The 23,788-nt window shown below is 39.7% G+C and overlaps 1 long non-coding RNA gene across 1 annotated transcript in view; it reads left to right on the forward strand.

The window, feature by feature from the left end:
• The window catches only part of LOC132649668 (uncharacterized), a 159,997-nt gene that overhangs the window by 28,144 nt on the left and 108,065 nt on the right, over nucleotides 1-23,788 (forward strand). The window contains exon 2 of the long non-coding RNA XR_009588144.1: nucleotides 17,046-17,111. This is a non-coding gene — a long non-coding RNA (uncharacterized LOC132649668). The remainder of the gene's footprint in view (nucleotides 1-17,045; nucleotides 17,112-23,788) is intronic.

The following is a 23,788-nucleotide window of genomic DNA, read 5'->3' on the forward strand; positions in this document are numbered from 1 at the left end:
TAGCGCTTGGTTCTTAAACTATTATCTGGGCACTCAAAGTAAAAGTCTGACCAGTCCTGACATAAGATATTTGTTACACACAGACACACACATACATACATATAAATACACACACACTTACATATACATATACATATACACATAGATACACATTTGTATGTGTATCTACAAACACACACAAGCTCATTCACAAACATACATGCATACACACACATACACAAACACGCAGACACATACACACATACATACACACATCATATAGATGCAATAATCTCCAGATTTAGAGATTGAATATGACAGCTAAGATTTCTAAGATAAAACGAAACTGCTGTTGCAGCCTATAATTCCAGTTATTCCCGGGTGTGTGTGTGTGTGTGTGTGTGTGTGTGTGTGTGTGTGTGTGCATGAGAGGACAGAGAGAGAGAGAGATGTTTTTTAGAGAACCAGACATAGGACTTGGCAAGTAGAGCCAACCTGTGCAACGGACAGCAATTCCTATCTCAAAAGGCTTAGCTCAAGGCTCCATTTGATCCACACTGCAGCAAACTTTCTACCATAGACACAGCTGGGGCCCCTCATTATTGCTACAAAAGACCAAGTGGTGACCGGAAAGAATCAGTGATTTCGCAAAACTGTAGAGGGGTATTCTACTGTGAACCCACAGTAAAACCCATGCAAGGCAGCAGGCATATCCATTACTTTCTTCCAACTCCACCCTTCTCCAGGACAGAAATGGGAGGGCCTTTCTCTGCCGGCCTGCACAGTGTTTGCTGCGCTTGTTTGCTTCTGTCTTCTTCCCATGATGTTCGTCTGTTTTAAACTTTCAATTTATCGTGAGCTGTTTGCAATACCATTAACATTGTCTTCATCGTTCTTTTATTGTTCATTTAGCTTCACTGCAAACGCTGAATTTCCACTTTGCAATATTGGTTGTGTTAACTATGATTTTGCATTTGCTTTTCTGTTACTGATGGCTTAAACATAACTATATATCACTCCCACTCCCCTTTATCCGATATTTCAGACTTCACTGCTGGAAGCGGTCCAGATGTATTTTTGTTCTATAAGCCAGTGCTCTTCATATTGTCTACTTAACAGCTGACAATAAGAGTTGACAAACACTCTTGGGATTCAATTTTTTTTTTTTTTTTTTTTTTTTTTTTTTTTTTTTTTTACTTCTGCTAGCCAACTGGGTCTCCAATGGGAGCACGAACATTTCAACAATATGATATCGATATTTTCAATATGTAACAGTCTGTTTTGGTTAAAGATCTAATCTCTGTGTTTCTTTGACCTCGTAACCCTCCGCCTCAACTTGCAGTCTGTGTTCCATTTAAAAGTGTAAATATTATTAGTGCATATAGCAAAGATCACCTCTGTTTGAAAATTGCATATAAATAACTCCAGAGGCCTGGAAAGAGTCCTAAGCTAGAATCATTGCATACAGATTAGATCTGTATTACATTAACGATAAAAAGGGAATTTCATACATTAACATGTAAAGAGCTAGTGAGGAAATTTGGGCTCACATTTATAAACAACCCAGATATGAGCATGTCAGTGATGTTCATGCTCAACGATCTTTTCTCCGCGGTTGTCCCCCTGAATTTTAAGTGGCACACCAGTTATTAACTATCAATACAGTCAAGTGATTAAAATGAAATGAAGGCTCTTCTTATGCTCGCAAACCTGAGAGTGCTGATAATTTGAGTCCAGGGGTCTAATTTTCATCCTGTTTCATACCTCCTGAAATGACCAAAGGAATATAAAAATAGACACTAATCTGCATCTGTTAAAAGACCAGACAAAGGTTATCATTTCCTTTGTCAGGAATAGCCAAAGATTTCTGCTAGATTTAGTGCAGGTGAAATGACAAGTACAACGTTCTCCTCTGGAGACAAGGGTTTAGACTCTGGTGTGAGCACAACATGGACTGGCAGACCACTCACGTCCTTTTACTTTGAGCATCTGTATGAGGGAAGGGCAAAAATCTTCTTGGTGAAAACAGTGCGTTGAAGTCTAGTATTACTTGTTTCTTTTCTACGACCTATAATACCTTAACATGAAAGTTTACTTACTGAGATTATAATACAATTACTTCATTTCTCCCTTCCCTTTTCTTTTTCCCAGCCCCAAACCACCTCTTTTTAATATTACTTTCAGGGTAAAGATAGAAAGAGCTTCTTATCAGTGGGAGGAGCCAGCATTTCCCTTACTTTCTTAGCAGAATTAATGAGTAATAGTCAATACTTACAAAAGTTTATGATGTGCTGTTGCTTGTCTAAATGCTTACTGTGAATTGTCAGGACTAGCGTTCCTCTAGACTCGGAAGGGTAAGCTACTGGATAAGCTCAGCAATGTTGCGTTCTGCACAAAGGACCCCACAAGCTATGGGGCACTCCTTACCACATGTCTCAGTGAATACAGGCCACCACACATTTATATTTGAAATAAATAACAAAAAGTTCCTTCACTGTCATTGGGTCATATTTTTAAACATGTGAATTTAAAATTTATTTGTCGTTAATCTGAGATTAAAATTTAATCTATTCTTCAGCCTTCCTCCTGCCCTCCCTAGACAGGAATCTATAGTGACAAGGAAACAGGCAAGGCAGAAGGAGTCATGGTAATCTCATCTACTCTTGTCTCCACCACAAAGATGGGGCAGAGTCCTGAGTACTCTGTCTTGCTCCAGAAGTTTTCCCAGACCTGTAAACTGCTCAGTGAACGATTCCTTTAGCCAGTCAAGCTTTGCAGTTGAACGCTGAACCTGCCCTTTGCTTCGCCAGGAGAGCGAGGCTTCCATGTGCTTAATGCAAGATGGCAGTCACGAGCCCTGCCGCTGAACATCTCAATTCAAAAACCGAAACCATCCGAGGGAATAATGTGAGGACCTAAACTGAAAAGCTGTGTTTCTGCACCGACTTCCAGCCTCCAATGTTTCTTCTTCCAGGGTCAAATGAAGAAGCAGAATGAAAAGTGGTTCTGTGGCATCAAAAGCAGCACCCATTAGAACGTAGTTTTCTTCTTTTCCTTTAATATGAAGAAGGTAGAAATAAATGGGTAACAGTATCTGTTTGGGCATAACAGCAAGTATTAACAGCTCACCTACTAGGAGCAAAGTGTGCTATAGCAATGTAGCTCAGATGATGGTCTGCACAACTCATGAGATGGGAGGTAGGCTCTGGCAAGTCTTGCGAAGCCAATGGATGGATCCAGCTGAAGGGAAGACTCCAATGCATGTGGGAAAGGGCTGTGGCTAGGGGTCCTGACACTGTACTAAACACAGTTATTTCTTGTTCCCCCACCCTTGGCCACCCTTGGTTTTCCTCTAACTCAGTTTCATGTTCTTTTTTTATTTTTTAATGAATATATTTTTATTAATTACAGTTTATGCACTTTGTATCCCAGCTGTGTCGCCTCCCTCATCCCCTCCCACTCCGACCCTCCCTCCTTCTTCTCAAAACCTTCTTTCTTAAAGAGAAGATTTGATTTTACTTAGAGCTTCCTTTGTGATTGAAGGTGCTTTGTGGTTAGAAGCATTTGGCTACTTTGTTGCTGTCATCTAGGGTTTAAGATCAAGCAAAGAAAGTTGGACACTAAGTTCACATATGAACAAGTAGATTCATTTAGGTAAGTTGAGGGCAGATTCTCTGCACTCAAAAAGTTCTCCCAGTCTGATGCTCTTTGGGTGGATGACACCTAAATGAACATCGGTACAAAGTCCCAATTTATTTCTAATATCAGAGATCAGACCTCTACTCTTGCCTGATGCATCTAAAACAAAAAGGGGGAACTGTAGAGAGCTGCGAAATGCCACGCCTTAAAGATGGAGCTGGTTTCTGCCTTCCACCTTCCCGATGGTGAGTGCTCTCTGTCACAAACAACTCCACATTTGGCTAAGGCTGAGGATCTGGCTTGCTTCCATGTATGTGGACCTATCTGCATTGCCCACGTGGCATGCTGGGGTTGGCTACCCAGAGGCTATTTAAACTGTGGGCTGGCTTTCCCCAGGGTCAGGTGATTGTTCAAGGTTCCTGAATAAACTGCATTGAAAAAAAAAAGCCACAGTTAATTTCCAGATTCCACTAAGATTATGGAGATGAATATGGTCTGTTGTTTAGGAATCCTCTGATGTAGCATGTAGCAGCTATTTTTAGAGAGATGAAAGTGAGGAAAGATTTTTCTATTTTTAGGGTCAACCATAGACAGAGGTACACACTTTCTTGATGAGCATAAAGAGAGATCAGCCAGGTAGGATATTTGATATATATTTAAGTAAACAGATTACAATATATATAATATTGACTTGAGCCTGGTATCATGATCAAGGCCATCTCCTGATTATGATTAGAATGGTTTCTGAATTGCAGTAGTAAAAACAAGATTCTGAATTCCACAGCTGTCAAGATTCATGTAGGAAGATAGTTTTCTCATCCTAGAGAAATGTTATTTCTGTTGGTCATCAGGTAAAATAGACTTTTGAAGAGCTTCATTACTGAAATCTTCACTATGCTTTGTTTCATAAGAGTTCCTGATGATTTTGTGAGACAATTACCTGATTTAGCAACAATTTTAGCTTTTGCTGGTATCTTTCTTAGTTAAGAGTTTATATTATTGTGATAAAACATCATGACCAAAAGCAACCCGAGAAGGAAAAGGGTGTACTTTATCTTTTACTTCCAGATAACATTCTGTCATTAAGGGAAGACAGGACAGGAACTCAAGGCAGTAACCAAGAGTCATGAACTGCAGCATTTATGAATGGGAAGAGTTCTACTTACTCCCCTGTTCCTTGAGGCTTATTCAGCCACTTTTCTTATCACACCCTGAACCACCAGCCCTGAGGTGACACTACCAACGATGGACTTTGCCTTCTTACATCAATCACTTATCAAGGCAACACCCCACAGACTAAGGCAATCTTATGGAGGCATTTTTGTTGTTGTTGTTAACATTTTCTTTTCCTATAAATGTCTGTGTTTGTGTCAAATAGACAAAACCAACCAACATAATTTATCTATTGTCAGTTTGACACCCAAACGCATTGCATGTTAAACAATAACCTTCTCTTTCTTCTTGTCCCCAAGATATCGTTAGTACTGATATCACATTATAAAACATAACTTTTTAAAAACAGTACTACCATCGTTTGAATTCAGTTTCTTTAAAATATTCAAAGTCTATTTCAACGTTCAAAGCCTCTCTGAAATATCAAAAGTTTCCAGAGTCTCTGTAAAACTTTAAAATCTCTCAACTGTGGGCTTTTGTAGAAATAAAAAGTGAGCTACATACTTTCTTAAGCCCAAGATGGCAGAACCAGGGTACAGACACAACAAAATTAAAATGGAACCGAAGTTCAAGGGTTTAAAGCTAAGTTTCAAACTCCTGGGACTATCTCGTGATCTTCTGGGATCCTCCAGAGATCTTGAACTGCCATGCACAGCACTCTTAGCTTGTTTCCTAGGCTCGGGTCTGTTCTACTTCACATGTGTTGCTGTCCCTCATGACAATCTCATGGTCCCAGCATTTCCAGAATGATAGAATCTTCATGGCAAATCGGCTATACTTTCATCGGGTGCCAAGTGTCAGCCACATTTTAGGACTGCTTCAATTCCAGGGGTTTCACCTCTACTGGTATCACAGCTGCTCTCCATGCCTTGTTCAGACCTGGGAAACTCTTAGACTACCAGTTTCAATGGCCTGCATAAGATGCAGTCTTGGCTCCCTCTGAACTGTAGTTGCTGTATGCTGATCCTGAAGAAATAGTTCCAGAAGATCTCACTTCAATGATGCTGTTTCCTTCTTAATTATGGTTGATTCTTCATCCCCAGATAACCAGTAAATTTATCTTTTGAGGGGGTCTTTATTGTTTGTTTGTTTGTTTATTATTTATTTATCTATTTATTTATTTTTTGAGACAAGATTTCTTCGTGTAGGCTACTCAGGACTTTACTCTATAGACCAAGCTCACGTTGAACTAAGAGATCTGCCTGCCTCTGCCTCCTGAGTGCTGGGATCAAAGGTGAGTGCCACCACCACTGGGCAAGCTTTAGTATGTAAATAAAGACAAATATTAGATTTTTAAAAGTTGTTTTAGATAAAACCAAAGAAGAAAAATTAAGAAAGCCAAGTAAAACAGAAGCAGTAAAGAGAATAAAGGTAGTAAAAATTACCAGTTCATAAATGAAAAAAATGACAAAGAATTGATATCCACAGTTGGCTTCAGAAGTAGCATACATACTCAAAATCAGTTTAGTTTTATCAAAACAGATGACACAATGAATATCAGGCAAGTATAAACACAAAACTACAGGGTAAGAAAAACTAACCCCAAAATAACACATGTAATCCCTCTTACAAAAGTAGAAATATTTGAGTTCTTCCATGAAAAGAAGTTGTAAAAATCATTCAGAAATTGAAGCAAACAAACATTCAAAAATATTGAAAAAATTGCAACTCTAGTATTATTGATTTACAGCTGAGTTTTAGTAATCTTCTGGAAATTGATAACAAAAGCTATATTAATTGATCCAAAACAGATGGTCAGACTTTAGCATACTACATGATCTAAAGATTATGATACTTAACTTTGTGAATAGATAAACAAATACTGGGGGAGCCAAGATGGCGGCGCCAGGAGAGCACTCTCCATGCAGCGACCAGGAGACTGAACTCTGGGCCCTAAAACTACAGCGATTCTGTTTCCCAGGTGAGGGGAGGCTCCCACGGCGTGGGAATCGGTCGGGTCCACTCTCGGCTGCCCAGCCAGAACCCAGAAGAAATCCCGGGTAACACGGGCTTTGGGTCTCCGGGCTGGAGCCGCAAGTCTGTGTGTCCTGATCACTTTCCCAGGCTGATCGGTGGGCACAAGGGTGCCTGAGACTGGGAGTCCCAGTCGCAAGAAAACCCCACGGGGAAGCAAAGTTGCGAGTCTGATCACAGGTCACCCAGTCTTTCCCTGGAAGGTCTCACGGACCACGGGTACCTGCCGCCATCACAACTGAGCTCCCGCCGCGCTGAGAGCTGCACGCCCAGCTCACCCGTACAGACGAGCTGCCCGCCCCGGTGCAACAGGGACTGGGAACCCCTGCCTGGAGAGGGCCCCACAGGGAAGGAAGAAACCGTGCTGCTGGGATCACCTAGGCTTTGACTGGGGAAAGTCTAGCAGACCGCAGAACCCAAACAGGCAAGTACTCCCAGCCATCACAGATCTGGGCCCAAGCAGGGAGCACAGAGATATTGGGAACCCAGCCCCCGCAGACTAGCAGGTGGGCACACACTCCACCAGCCCAGAGGCCTGCTTTGTACCAACTACTCCTTACAGACAGAACTGTGTGCCCCAAGACACCAGAGTCTTGGAGTCACTGTCTGGAGAAACCCTCACAAGGAACAAGGAACGAAGCAAAGGGGACGGACTTAGGCAACCCAGTATATCCCCGGTAAAGGTCCCACAGACTGGCCCAACCCAGGGAACTGCTGTGCCCCAGATAGCCTGCTGTTACCAGGAGAGCAGTACTCACCCACCACAGATTACCTCTTGGATTCTGGGGCACAGAGCCCCAACCTCAGACCTACAAAAGACTGGGAACCCTGAGATCAACCCCCAGATACTGCTCCAAGGGGCAACCAGTTATCCCTAACAAAACCGACCAAACCACGGGACACACAGGTTACAGCAGCTGATCACTAAATTTACAGCAAGAAACCCAGAAGGAGGGCAGCTGTCTCCAGGACTTCTCCTGGTGAGAGGAGAGCCCTCTTGACTAATCAGGACCACAGTTACCACCCAGGTCTCTATGCCTGAGGTGAGCTGTAGCAACTCCTGCAAAACACCAGACATCCAGGGACTATACCCAAAAAGCTAGGAAGGCTTCCTTTAGGAAAAAACATCTTCCTGCCAAAGGGATTCTCTCCACTACAAGAGTCCAGGAACAACCAGAAACTAAGTTCAAACAACTAAGATAGCCCAATGGGTAGAGGACAGTGTAAAAGTTCAACTAACAAAAGCCAGAGCAATATGGCATCTCCAGAACCCAGCTATCCAGGGGCAAATAGCCCTGGACACCCAGCATAATTGAAATTCAAGGAGATAACCTAACATCTATGCTCATGAAAAAGATAACAGAGGAAACAAATAAAATATGAAAAGAAATAGAGGAAGCTGCAGCCAAACAGTCTGTGGCCTTTAGAGAAGAAATGCTTAAATCACTGAATGAAATAAAAGAAACAGAGGATTGCTCAAATAAACAGCTGAAGGAATTGATGGAAAAACATGAAAATACAGTCAGACAGGGGAAGGAAACCAACAAAATAGCTCAAGACCTGAAGATAGAATTGGAAAAATTAAAAAAAAAAAACACAAATGGAAGAAATTGTGGAGAGAAAGAACTTAGGGAAGAAAGCAGAAACTACAGAGGTTAGCATAACCAATAGGCTACAAGAAATGGAAGAAAGAATCTCAGGTGTGGAAGATACAATGGAAGAAATAGATGTATCTGTCAAAGAAAATGTTAAATCCGAAAAATTCCTGACACAGACCGTCCAAGAAATTCAAGACAACATAAAAAGACAAAAACTAAGAATAATAGGAATAGAGGAAAAAGAAGATTCCCTGCACCAAGGCCCAGAAAATATCTTCAACAAAATCATTGAAGAAAATTTCCCCAACTGAAAGAAGAGGCCAATAAGAATACAAGAGGCCTATAGAACACTCAATAAATTAGACCAGAAAAGAAAATCCTCCCGCCACATAATAATCAAAACTGTAAGTATATAGAACAAAGAAAAAATACTAAAAGCTACAAGAGAAAAAGGCCAAGTAAGATATAATGGCAAACCCATTAGAATCACACCTGACTTTTCAACAGAGACTATGAAAGCCAGAAGGGCCTGGACAGATATCATGCAGACCCTAAGAGAACACAGACGTCAGCCCAGGCTACTATACCCAGCAAAACTCTCAGTCCTCATAGACGGAGAAAACAAGATATTCAATGACAAAAACAAATTTCAACAATACCTACAAACAAATCCAGCATTACAGAAGACACTAGAAGAGAAAATACAACCCAAGAAAACTAGCTACATCCAAGAAAACACAGGAAATAAATAACCCCACTACAGTAAAACAAAAAGCAACCAAGCACACAATCTGATGACCACAGCCAACATCAAAGTCAAAGTATTTAACAGCCACTGGCCATTAATCTCTCTCAATATCAATGGACTTAATTCTCCAATAAAAAGACACAGACTAACAGAATGGATGCGTAAACAAAACCCCGCAATCTGTTGTATACAAGAAACACACCTAAGTCACAAAGATAGACATTACCTGAGGGTAAAGGGATGGAAGACAGCTTTCCAAGCAAATGGATGCAAGAAGCAAGCAGGAATAGCCATTCTAATATCTGATAAAATAGACTTTCAACCAAAATTAATCAAAAGAGATGGGAAAGGACACTTCATACTCATCAAGGGAAAATTCCACCAAGAAGACATCACAATCCTGAACATCTATGCCCCAAATACAAGGGTACCCACAATTGTGAAAGAAACATTGATAAAACTTAAACCACACATAGATCCCCACACACTAATAGTGGGAGACTTCAACACCCCACTCTCAACAAAGGACAGGTCAACTAAACAGAAATTAAACAAAGAAACAATATCTCTAACAGAGGTCATGAATCAAATGGACCAAAAAGACATTTACAGAACCTTACACCCAAACACAAAATTTTTCCTGTGCTGCAAATCTGTCTAAACAATTGTCGAGCTATATTTTAGGTAATTGGACTGGAGAATTCGATACTACGATGGAGCAGCTGAGAGTGGCCATTGTCACAGTAAATTCTACCAGAGTGGACGCAGGACTAGCCACAGGATTATCAACATGGATTGCTGCAGCCATAAATCATCTGAAGGAATGGGCGGGCATGGGAGCGTTAGCAGACCTTCTGGTGTTGGTCTCCTTGGTTTGCCTGTGGTATATATGCAAGATTAGAGTCTCACAACAGTGTGATGCAGCCATGATCATTCAGGCCTTTACAGCCATTGAAGCAGGACATTCTCCCCAAGCATGGTTGGATACCATAAAAAGCTAAAACGATACACTCAGGATGCGAGGCTAAGCACTGCACTCAGGGTCAGCAGCTTTCGACCCAGAGAAGAGCATGTCTGATTGCATGCGGGTTGATGCCCCAGGTCCCGCCTCTGAGAAAAAGGTATCGGACGGGTCTGATGCTCTTTGGGTGGATGACACCTAAATGAACATCGGTACAAAGTCCCAATTTATTTCTAATATCAGAGATCAGACCTCTACTCTTGCCTGATGCGTCTAAAACAAAATGGGGGAACTGTAGAGAGCTGCGGAATGCTATGCCTTAAAGATGGAGCTGGTTTCTGCCTTCCACCTTCCCGATGGTGAGTGCTCTCTGTCACGAACAATTCCACATTTGGCTAAGGCTGAGGATCTGGCTTGCTTCTGTGTATGTGGACCTATCTGCATTGCCCACGTGGCACGCCTGGGTTGGCTACCCAGAGGCTATTTAAGCTGTGGGCTGGCTTTCCCCAGGGTCCGAGGATTGTTCAAGGTTCCTGAATAAACTGCATTGAAAAAAAAAAAAAGAATTTACCTTCTTCTCCGCACCTCATGGAACCTTCTCCAAAATAGACCACATAGTTGGTCAGTTGGTCACAAAGCAAGCCTCAACTTGCTTTGATACAAGAAGACTGAAATAATCCCTTGTATCCTGTCTGATCACCATGGAATAAAGCTGGACCTCAGTAACAACACAAATAGCAAAAAGCCTACACATACATGGAAACTGAACAACTTGCTACTGAAAGACAGCTGGGTCAGGGAAGAAATAAAGAAAGAAATTAAAATCTTCCTAGAACTCAATGAAAATAAAAACACAACATACCCACACTTGTGGGACACAATGAAGGTAGTGCTAAGAAGAAAATTCATAGCACTAAGTGCCTTCAAGAAGAAATTTGAGACAGCGCATTCAAGCAACTTAATGGCTCACTTAAAAATCCTAGAAAAAGAAGCAGACACACCGAAAAGGAGTAGACGGCTGGAAATAATCAAACTCAGGGCTGAAATCAATCAATTAGAAACAAATAAAACAATTAAAGAATCAATGAAACCAAGAGCTGGTTCTTTGAGAAAATCAACAAGATAGACAAACCCTTAGCCAAGCTAACTAAAAGGCAGAGAGACATCATCCAAATAAATAAAATCAGAAATGAAAAGGGAGACATAACTACAGACACTGAGGAAATTCAAACAGTAATTAGGACTTACTTCAAAAGTCTATACGCAACAAAATTTGAAAATTTAAATGAAATGGACAATTTTCTTGATCGATTCCACTTACCAAAGCTAAATCAGGACCAGGTAAATCAATTAAATAGTCCTATATCCCCCAAGGAAATAGAAGCAGTCATCAAAAGTCGCCCATGCAAAAAAAGCCCAGGACCTGATGGTTTCAGCACAGAATTCTACCAGACATTCAAAAAAGAGCTAACTCCAGTTCTCTTCAAACTATTCCACAAAATCGAAACAGAAGGAACATTACCAAACTCATTCTATGAAGCCACAGTCACCTTGGTACCTAAACCTCACAAAGACCCAACAAAAAAAGAGAACTTAAGGCCAATCTCCCTTATGAACATTGATGCAACAAAATACTCACAAACCGAATACAAGAACACATCAAAGATATCATCCACCATGACCAGGTAGGCTTCATCCCAGGTATGCAGGGGTGGTTCAATATACAGAAATCCATCAATGTGATCCACCATATTAACAAACTGGAAGAAAAAAAAAACACATGATAATCTCCCTAGATGCTGAAAAAGCATTTGACAAAATCCAACATCCATTCATGTTTAAAGTATTGGAGAGATCAGGTATACAAGGCACATATCTAAACATAGTAAAGGCGATATACAGCAAACCTATAGCCAACATCAAACTGAACGGAGAGAAACTTAAAGCAATCCCACTGAAATCAGGGATAAGACAAGGCTGCCCACTCTCTCCATATTTCTTCAACATAGTTCTGGAAATCCTTGCTAGAGCAATAAGACAGTTGAAGGAGATCAAGGGGATACAAATTGGAAAGGAAGAAGTCAAATTATCACTATTTGCAGATAATATGATAGTATACGTGAGTGACCCCAAAAACTCTACCAGGGAACTCCTACAGCTGATAAACACCTTCAGCAAAGTGGTTGGATACAAAATTAACTCAAAAAAAAATCAGTAGCCCTCCTGTATACAAAAGAAAAAAGGGCTGAGAAAGAAATTAGGAAACAACACCCTTCACAATAGCCACAAATGACATAAGGTACCTCGGAGTAACCCTAACCAAGAAAGTCAAAGACTTGTATGAAAAAAATTTCAAGTCTCTGAAGAAAGAATTAGAAGAAGATATCAGAAGATGGAAAGATCTCCCATTTTCATAGCTTGGCAGGATTAACATAGTAAAAATGGCCATCTTACCAAAAGCATTCTACAGATTCAATGCCATTCCCATCAAATTACCAACTCAATTCTTTACAGACCTGGAAAGAAAAATTCTCAACTTCATATGGAATAACAAGAAACCCAGAATTGCTAAAACAATCCTCTATAATAAAAGATCTTCTGGAGGTATCTCCATCCCTGATCTTAAGTTGTACTATAGAGCAACAGTTTTAAAAACTGCATGGTACTGGCATAAAAACAGAATGGTGGATCAATGGAACCGAACAGAGGACCCAGAAATAAACCCACACACTTATGGACACCTAATCTTTGACAAAGACACCAAAACCATACAATGGAAAAAAAGATAGCATCTTCAATAAATGGTGCTGGTCCATTTTCTACATGTCTACATGTAGAAAAATGAAAATAGATCCATACTTATCACCTTGCTCAAAACTGAAGTCCAAGTGGATCAAAGACCTCAACATAAAACCAGACACATTAAATCGGCTAGAAAAAAAAAAGTGGGGAATACCCTAGAACTCATTGGTAAAGGAGAAAACTTCCTGAACAGAACACCAATAGCACAGGCTCTAAGAGCAACAATCAATAAATGGGACCTCATGAAACTGAAAAGCTTCTGCAAAGCAAAGGACACCATCATCAAAACAAAGTGACTGCCTACAGATTGGGAAAGAATCTTCACCAACCCTTTATCTGATAGAGGACTCATATCTAGTATATATAAAGAACTAAAGAAGCTGAAAAGCAGCAAACCAAGTAATCCACTTAAAAAATGGGGAATAGAGCTAAACAGAGAATTCTCTGTAGAGGAATATCGAATGGCAGAGAAGCACTTAAAAAATGCTCAACCTCATTAGCCATTAGGGAAATGCAAATCAAAACAACCCTGAGCTTTCACCTTACACCCATGAGAATGGACAAGATCAAAAACTCAAGTGACAACACATGCTGGAGAGGTTGTGGAGAAAGGGAAACCCTTCTCCACTGCTGGTGGGAATGTAAACTTGTAAAACCACTCTGGAAATCAATCTGGTGCTTTCTCAGACAACTAGGAATAGCGTTTCCCCAAGATCCAGCCATACCACTCCTGGGCATATATCCAAAAGAGGCTCAAGTACACAAAAAGGACATTTGCTCAACCATGTTTGTAGCAGCTTTATTTGTAATAGCCAGAAGCTGGAAACAGCCCAGATGCCCCTCAACTGAAGAATGGATGCAGAAACTGTGGTACATCTATACAATGGAGTATTACTCAGCAATGAAAAATAAGGAAATCATGAAATTTGCAGGTAAATGGTGGGACCTGGAAAGGATCATCCTGAATGAGTTGTCCCAGAAGCAAAAAGACACACACAGTATATACTCACTCATATAGACATACAACATAAGACAAACCCACTAAAATCTGTGCATCTAAAGAAACTAAGCAAGAGAGAGGACCCTAACTAAAATGGTCAATCCCCATCCTAAAAGTCAAAGAGGATGGACATCAGAAGAAGAAGAAAACAGGAAACAACCTAGGAACCTTCTACAGAGGGCTTCTGAAAGCCAGAAGAAGAAAACAGGAAACAAACTAGGAACCTACCACAGAGGGCCTCTGAAAGCCTCTGCCCTACAGACTATCAAAGCAGATGCTGAGCCTGATGGTCAACTGTTGGGCAGAGTGAATGGAATTTTATGTAAGAAGTGGGAAATAGTAAGAGCTGGAGAGGACAGGGTCTCCATAAGGAGAGCAACAGAACAAGAAAATTTAAACACAGGGAACTTCCCAGAGACTCATACTCCAACCAAAGACTATTCATGGAGATAACCTAGAACCCCTGCACAGATGTAGCCCATGGCAGTTCAGTGTCCAAGTTGGTTACATAGTAATGTGAAGAGGGACTGCCTCTGACATAATCTGATTGGCCTGCTCTTTGATCACATCTTCCTGAGAGGGGAGCAGCCTTACCAGGCCACAGTAGAGGACAATGCAGCCACTTTTGATGTGAACTGATAGACTAAGATCAGAAAGGATAGGAGAACCTCCCCTATCAGTGGACTTGGGGAGTGGCATGCATGCAGAAAAGGGAGGGAGGGTGGGATCAGAAGGCGAGGAGGGAGGGGCTTATGGAGGGATACAAAATTAATAAAGTGTAATTAATAAAATAAATAAATAAAAAGAGAACAGGACAGTGAAAAAAAGTTAAAATAAGAGAGTGTTCAGAAAGTTAGAGCTTTGTATGTGCTAACAGATTTAATCAGACTTAGCTCTTTTTCTTCAAGACTCTTACAAAATAGATCATACATGTGTAAAATAAAGTTTGACAATTAAGTGGTTTGCATACATCTTTTTTTTTCTCCATAAAGCCCTGACAACCTCGAAATTAAAACAACCAGACACCAACATTAATACACATCATATTGCTTGAAGACTACTGAGAAATGTTGTCCACAGCTCTGGACAACCCAGGATAGCTTCATGTCTTGGGTACCAAAGCTATTAAGTAGGAGTGATGGCTGAAATGATGAATCCAACCTGACAAGAGAGACTTTCAGAGAAACAGAAATAAGAGTCAGTTTGACGACAGAGAACCAAGTATGAACTAGATTCTTCTTAATTTTAATCAATAGTGCATTCAACATGTGAATAACTTAATGGAGACTGACACCCCATGTTCAAAAAACACACCCTCAATGCAACTTTGGGCTTTATATCTGTATTGTTTGGATGTTTTAAAAATGTTTGTAAACAGGTTTGATTTATGGATGAACCACACTTTCATTAATTTCTTAAATATGATGGTTGCCTTTTAACAAAGTCAGGTTAAAAACTGTTAACTACCAAGAAAGTGTACTTCTTCTCATTTGGGTGCCTATAATATGAAAAAACACCGAGTTAAATAATAAGCTAACCTTGATACTTAGACCACATAGTGAGAACACCATTAATTAGAAGCTACACTTGTTACAGCAAGAATTTTAATGATGAAAATGTATAGTTGGGAAAAGAATTTAGTTTCAAGCAAAAGGAATTTGGTAGTTAAAAATAAAAACCCCTCAAACTTTGAGGAAAAGTAAGTGACTTTTTGGAGGTAGTGAATGGGATGAGAGTTAAGCGATTTACTTCTCAAAATATTAATGTTGTCATCACGCGCAGTAACTTCGTCACACCCTGATTAATGGAGAAGGCAAGGCGTGCGTATTCTTCTTCAGAGAGGCGTATTACATGCGCTGAAGAATTTTGCCTTCTGCTGTGTATGTTCTTAATACTGGAAAAGCCCAGCTGGGAATCCCTATGGTGTTGACTGAAGGAAAAAAGAAGAGGAGTCTGCTCTGAGCCTTGAGTACCAGAAGCACATTTCAGAAATCACGTGTGAAACAAATTACCCAGGAAACCTCACATTTTGGTGAGAAGGATCTGCTTAAAATGCTCACGTCGAAAGTTAAGTCAGTTTTAATTTACATTCTTTGAAAGCATCTCTGTGAAAAATAGGTATGAAAAACAAATAATTGTTTCACCATGGAGACATGGCCTACACAGATATTACAGATATTACACATACTATAGAAGAGAAACTGGGATCTCTGGAGACACATTTGGGAAAAGCAACCACTGTTGGGGAATGGGTGTGTTTTGTATTCTTAAGATTCCATATTCCTTTGATTCTTAGCATTTTTTTTTAATCTCATAAAAGCATTTTGAGGTTTTCTCCAAGTCTTTTTTGAAATTTTGAGTGATTTTAGATAGTTTTATTAGATTTTAAAATTCATTTTATCTTCATGTATGTGGGCGTGCACTATCAGTTTGTGGGAGTTCATTTTCTTTCCACCATGGATCGAATGTCAGGTTCATTAGTAAAAGCCACTTCCAGCCCAGTCATCTCCTTGACCAGCAAGGTCTTAACGAGTATTTCTAAAGACACAGTGATGCAAGTACTCACATGGCTCGCTGCTACCTCTGGCTTAGAAACTGAACAGAATGACTCCAAACCAATCAAGGAAGTCTCATTTTGGAGCAGTTCAGTCGCTGATGTGGAAATTTAGGCAGATATAATTTTCATTGTTTTTAAGTTGTGTTTTTTTTTTTTTATGAATAGGGGTGCCTTACCTGTGTATTTGTACATTATATGTGTGTGGTGCCTGCAAAGGCTAAAAGTGGGTATTGGCTGCCCTTGAACTGGAATTAGAGTTGATTTTTAGCTGTCATGTGTCTGATGGCTACCAAACAGGCAAGTTCTCTGGAGGAGCAGCTAGTTTCCACTGCTGGGTGATCTGTCTGTCCAGCCCCCTGTTGTTATGTTCTGGTTTTGATTTCTTCATTTTGTTTTCCATTTCTGTTTTGTTGTGTTGTTGTTTGGTTGTTTTGTTTGTGTCCTATAAGTGAATTTTGGGTTGTGAGGCAGTATCTGAAAGTCATTGCTGTTGTTTCAGCCAGAGAATTGCAAGCCCTTTATGGAGTTTCTATTGTCATTGTGTCCCTTGCTCCCCTTAGCTGAGACCACCTCATGCAAAGAGCCAATTCTATCCTGTTCTTCTTTTCTTACAGGCTGCACAGGTGCCTTAGTCTTTCAGAAGACCTACATTCATTTCCCAGTACCCAGTTCACAACTGAGTAAGTAATTCTCACTCAGGGGAAGTCAATGTTATAGCATGTGTGGGCACCTACTTTAGCGTATACTTACGCTGACACACACACAAATAAAGAGGGAAAAAAACTTTTAAAAGTGCAGTTAATTCATTTTAATGCCAATTTAAAACTTGTGTGTATTTAAATGAAGGAACTACTGGACAGTTCAACTGTATATCCTCATGCATAGGAAGCCATGGCGGTAGGAGAAGAGAGCGCTCGTCCAAATTATCCAAATCTCTAATTCTAGTGCTGTTTTTGTGAAATTGGTGTTTGGCTTTGGAAAAGCCATTCGTCTTTCTGAGAGCCAGTTTTCACGTTTATGAAATGAACCTTGTATGGCAAAGTCCCTGGAAAGATGCCACACTTGTGTGCCTTGGTCAATGAGTCTTTGAAAATTTCCTAACTCTTCACATGAGAGTGGAGAAGAAGTAGACCTTCTTGTACTATATGTGGGAGCTTTCAGTTAATAAGTTCTGCCTACCACATGCCACCATGGACTTTTAGTTCCACCCTGAAAGACCCATAAAAATGGCACAAAATGCATTGTTTATACTTTTTGCTGTTTATTTTCTATTTGGATTGTAACTGGCTTCATAGGCATGAAATATTTTTAAAAAATTGTTTGAATGTAAGTATTTTGAATATAAATAGAATGATGATTAGCACAGCTGAGGGCTGAGAAGATTGCTGAGTGGGTCAATGTCTTCCACGAAAGCATGAGGGCCTGGGCTCAGCTCCTCGGTGCCGTGGAAATGTCAGTCACTGTTGCAACCACAGTGCTGCGGTGATGAGGCAGATAAGGAGGATCTTCTGGATGCTTCCAGGCCAGCTCTCTAGACCAGCTGTTCTCAACCTGTGGGTCGCCACTACCTTGGGGAGGTCAACTGACCCTTTCACAGGGGGTCGCAGGTCAGGTATCCTGCACACCAGATGTTTACACCACTGGGACTCATAACAGTAGCAGCATTACAGTTTGAAGTAGCAATGAGGTAATTTTATGGTTGGGGATCACCACAACACGGGGAACTGTATCAAAGGGTCACAGCATTGGGAGAACCGAGAATCACTGCGCTAGGCATGATGCTGAGCTCCAGGTTCAGTGAGAGGCTTTATCTCAAGCCCTAAGGGGAGGAGAGGTTAAAGCAAGATCACCTGACATCCAGCTGTAACCACCTGACGCACTCTGAATGAGTGTGATCCCCACACACTTGGGCACAAGCATAAACACACACTAACAATAAAATAAAGAACATAATTCAACACATTTATTCCAAAAGGCTAGGGGGTATGCATAAACAAATACCTCAAAAACTTTTTTTTTCCTACACAGCATGTAAAACAACACTTAGTCTCATTGTTCAAACCTGAATGAGTACTCGGAAACCCCAAGAGTTTTCCCTTGGTAAAGAGGACTATTTCAGGTTGATCGCTCTATTCTCTGAGTGACCATTAAAACCACCTGTAGAATAGATACGGACAAGAACATACTTATGTGACAATTCTTACTGCTAATCTCAAGTTGTTATTTTTTCATTTACTTGTATAATTTCATGTGGCATAATACAGCTAGTGGTTTTCTTTGTGAGGCAGATAGAAGATACATAGATAATAAGAGATAAAGAGATAGAAGATAGATAGATAGATAGATAGATAGATAGATAGATGTCACAGTATTTCTAACTTTACTGATATACTATATCTAGAAGATATATCTTTATTTTTAAAATGAATTTCCCGTATTTTTTCAAAGATTAATTTTTACTGTAAGCAAAGCTGTGAGATATTGGGAATACTTAAGAACAAGAAATCAGAAATTGGTTTGTTTGTTTGTTTGTATGTTTGTTTGTTTTGCCTGAATGCATTCAATTATAAAATGTGAAGTGTGTCACTGTAACTCATACCATTAAGAATTGTCACTATCAATTATAAAAAGTTAAATTGTGCTCCTTTCAATAAAATGAAATCTGAGAAGCTGCTTAGACAAACCAATCATTTTTCTGAAACTTATCTGAATATTATATTCCACATAGAAACAAAAGTAACCATGTAGATAAAATTAAAAATCATCCCGAACCCTCCTCCATTGCTGGTAGGAATGTAAACTTGTATAACTACCTTGGAAAGCAATCTGGCGCTTCCTCAGACAACTAGGAATAGTGCTTCCTCAAGATCCAGCTATACCACTCCTAGGCATATACCCAAAAGAGGCGAAAGTACACAGTAAGGACATTTGCTCAACCATGTTTGTAGCAGCCTTATTTCTAATAACCAGAAGCTGGAAACAGCCCAGATGCTCCTCAGTGGAGGAATGGATACAGAAATTGTGGTACATCTACACAATAGAATACTACTCAGCAATAATAAAAAAAAAAAAACAAGGAAATCATGAAATTTGCAGGTAAATGGTGGGATCTTGAAAAGATCATCCTGAGTGAGCTATCCCAGAAGCAGAAAGATGCACACGGTATATACTCACTCATATAGACATATAATGTAGGATAAACCTACTAAAATCTGTATGCCTAAAGAAACTAATTTAGCATTTTTGCTAAAATGCTCAATTCCTATCCAGAAAGGCAAAGAGGATAGACATCAGAAGAAGGAGAAAAGAGGGAACAAGTCAGGAGTCTGACACAGAGGACCTCTGAAAGGCTCTGCCCTGCAGACTATCAATGCAGATGCTGAGACCAGATTGCAGGGAATCTTATGAAAGAAGTGGGAAATAGTAAGATCTAGAGAGCACAGGAACTCCACAAGGAGAACAACAGAACCAAAACATCTGAGCAGAGGAGTCTTTCCTGAGACTGATACTCCAACCAAGGACTATGCATGGAGATAACCTAAGACCCCTGCACAGATGTAGCCCATGGCAGTTCAGTATCCAAGTGGGTTCCATTGTAATAGGAGCAGGGACTGTCTCTGACATAAACTGATTGGCCTGTTCTTTAATTACCTCCCCCTGAGGGGGAAGCAGCATTACCAGGCCACAGAAGAAGACAATGCAGCCACTCCTGATGAGACCTAATTGACTAGGATCAGAAGGAAGGAAAAGAAGACCTCCCCTATCAGTGGACTTGGGGAGGGGCATGCATGCAGAGGGTGGAGGAAGGGAGGGATTGGGACAGGAGGAGGGAGGGAACCACAGGGGGGATACAAAGTGAATAAAGCGTAATTAATAAAGAATTTTAAAAAAATCATCCCCGAATTTAAATTGAAGTACAGTTTGAAATCTTGATCGTTAAATTTATGCAGTTTTATCAATATCATAAACACATTTCTGATGTAGCAGTCTCTCAGACAATTTCCTGGAAATAGCAATGCTCTCTTATTGCCAGATCTACCTCAAGGAATCAATCCTACAAGAGGAAAGAAAGATCTAATTTTGATTTATTTGTGTACAAATACATTTTAAGACTTTTTTTTAAAAGAATTAAGCACAAATCTTTGGATTCATGTGAAAGCATTAACTTACCAGGTTTGATCAATGTTATATTTTCATATTAAGATACGATGGTTTCTCATAGTAGATTTTGAAGAATGTGTTTATGATGACACATTATACTACGTTAACATTAGTAAATACAAAAGGGCAAAAATGAAGGTAACTTTAAATTTCATATTTACCTATTTAATAGCTGTTTTGGTAGATGATGACTGATGTGAAAACTTACAAAAGAGAACACTTTTAAGCTCAGTATCCAAGTGGGTTTCCTCGTTAGTGGAACAGAGACTGTCTCTGACATGAACTCAGTGGCTGGCCCTTTGATTACCTATCCCTAAGGAGGGACAACCTTACTAGGCCACAGAGGAGGACAATGCAGCTACTCCTGATGAGACCTAATAGGCTAGGGTCAGGTGGAAGGGGAGGAGGACCTCCCCTATCAGTGGACTTGGAGAGGGGCAGGGAGGAGATGAGGGAGGAAGGGAGGGTAGGATTGGGCGGGAATAAGGGAGGGGGCTACAGCTGGGATACAAAGTGAATGAAGTGTAATTAATATAAAAAATTAAAATGAAATTTAAAAAAGAAACACTGTTCCAAGAATGTAGCTGCTTAAGGGAGGTAAAGGCACATCAAGTTTTTATTGACACAAACACACTCATCTCCATCCATTCATGCGGGCTCTGTCCTGTACATGTACCACCTATAAAAAGTGGTGAAAGAAAAGGGCAATGGTAAATTAGTGAAAATCTATCGTAAAAGAGGATAAAAGAATCTAAAAGTTTGCTAGTGCTTTTGTACCAAAGTTTATCAGCTCCCTTTAGACATTGATAGAAAATAATGATGGCTCAAATTCTAATAAAAATCATTACCTACTAATCAGCTATTATGATTTCATCCAAAGTTACATTTTAAAATGCCATACTTACAATATATGCATAATTATTAGCAATTACTTTTAAAACATAGAATTAAGCTCATCAAATACCGTCCTAGATTTTTATTCTGCCTATATTGAAAACATGCTTTGTGCAAATACCTGCCCAAGAAGGTTTAGAAAAACCAGGATAACAAAAGGTATATAGAGTTCGTGGAATCACTATAGGCTACAGAACAAGTAAAATTTTCTAAAATGTCAATAATGTATCTTTGTTATACTTTATTTAAGATTTTAATGACACTGAGATTGTCCAAACACAAGGCAGAAAAGGTGAGTGCCGTGCTGTAAATCTGTAACTAACCCAAACACAGGACACATGAATCTTAGCTCTGAAGTAGAAAGGATTTCCACAAGAAATCCAAGGTCATTGAAAATAAATTGTGTTTTCCAGGCTCACTATCAGCATGGCTATTGCATATCTTCTCTTTCAAGAATGCATCTAGGTTCTGTTGGCAGGACAATGGCATTTCACACATGTCTATATACTTTGGCATGCTTAGTTTATCACACATACATGAAACAGATGCCATCACAGGCATTCTCTCATGGGTAAGTTGTCCATCTCTCATGTTTATGCATATTGGAGCTGAGCTTTGGAAAAAAGAAGATAAAACAAATGGGCTTTTCTGACTTTAGATATCCAAGAACCTAGCAGCATGAGATCAGCAAAAACAATGCTACAAAAAGCAATTTTAATGAAAATTATCATAATGAAAACTGAGCTATTAATTTTCTGAGTTTGATACTATTTATCAAATACATTGTACATGTTTTTCTTTGGCCTCGATTTTTCATTAGTGTGTAAAACCAGTGTATTTATTTTTGGTAGATTAACACTCTTCATTTATGAAACTTTTCAGGACACAAAATGTGGCTTGTAAATAATTTGGGCCTGGCAGGACATCATGCATGCTAACAGATTACACATTGTTCTGATTAGATACAGCAAGCATGCTCCCCAATACCTAGACATGTTTCAGTTCATGATGACAGCTGATGGATGATTTACAGCATCTAGTGTTCACGGCATTTGTACTGATTTAATATTCATATTTATTTATACCACAATTTAGTTATATAAATGATATATCAGGTGACTACTGACAGAGCTTTTATGGCTGTTCATATATACTTTAAAGGGGAAAAAAACTACATAAACATGTCAAGGCTTTAAGAAAATGAATTAGCTCCTTTTGAAAGCAGAATCAAGCAATGACACCCTTCTATATGTTTTCTGTGCCATTTTAGTTCCCTCCAAACTGTCAACAAGTTGGTTCAAACATTTGCTTCAGAAGAGTAATCTTTGTCCATTAAGGAAAAATTCCTTTAAAGAACAAAGAGCCACGTTTTTCTTTTAAGTTCACTCAAGTCAGAGTCAGTACCCGAGCGCCTGTTGCTCTTCCTTCACCAACCTCACTGTGATCTACGCAGCAAGAGTCCACAGCCCAGGCAGGATGACAAGCACCCTTTCACTCTCCCCACCAGCTGTCAATTACTCCATCAAGAGAAACGCTTGTTAGGAGCTTGATGTTCAGAGGAAAACACTGAAATTTACCAAAAGGAAAACAAGAAGCAAGTACTCAGTCTGCTGTGTGAAATGCCCAGGCACCTGAGTGGCTGCACGGGATGAAATTCGTCCTATCACTCGGCGATCAAGTAGCGCTTTTCATTGGAGGGAGACACATCCCTGATCCATATTCTTGACATTTTCATCTCTGATCAGCTATTTCTATGATCTATAATTTAATACTGGGAGAAAAGGAATACCCAAACACTTCTTTTTCTACCAAGTTAAAGATATGAATTTAAAGCCACATACTTTAAAAAATCACTAAAACGTATTTACATTGTCTTGTGAGAGGTCTCACTGACCTCAGGAAACTCATCCAGTATTTAAAATGGAAGATGTGAACAAAAGTTAAGCAAATAACTTTCTAAAATGTCACAGGATAATGAAGGAAGCGAGAATTAAAAGGATTAAATGATAGAGAAGGAAATAATCAGGGATGAGGAAATGAGAAAAACCTTATTTACTTTCCAAATTGTCTTACCTTACTCTGAAACACACTAAAAAAAAAAAAAATAGTGGTTATTAAGGCTTATTAACCCTTAATCCATCTATCTCAAAACAATTGCATTCCTTTATAATTCCATGGTCACAAATAAATGCAAATTGTATCTAAACAATTGGCGTGACAAAAGGTGCGATGCATTGTTTAAAAGGTCTAAATAGTTCTTATAATTCTCCCCCTTCCCCCCCGTCTGCCCGGAAGAGCTAGG

This window comes from Meriones unguiculatus, chromosome 21, assembly GCF_030254825.1.
Source record: "Meriones unguiculatus strain TT.TT164.6M chromosome 21, Bangor_MerUng_6.1, whole genome shotgun sequence".
NCBI lineage: Eukaryota > Metazoa > Chordata > Mammalia > Rodentia > Muridae > Meriones > Meriones unguiculatus.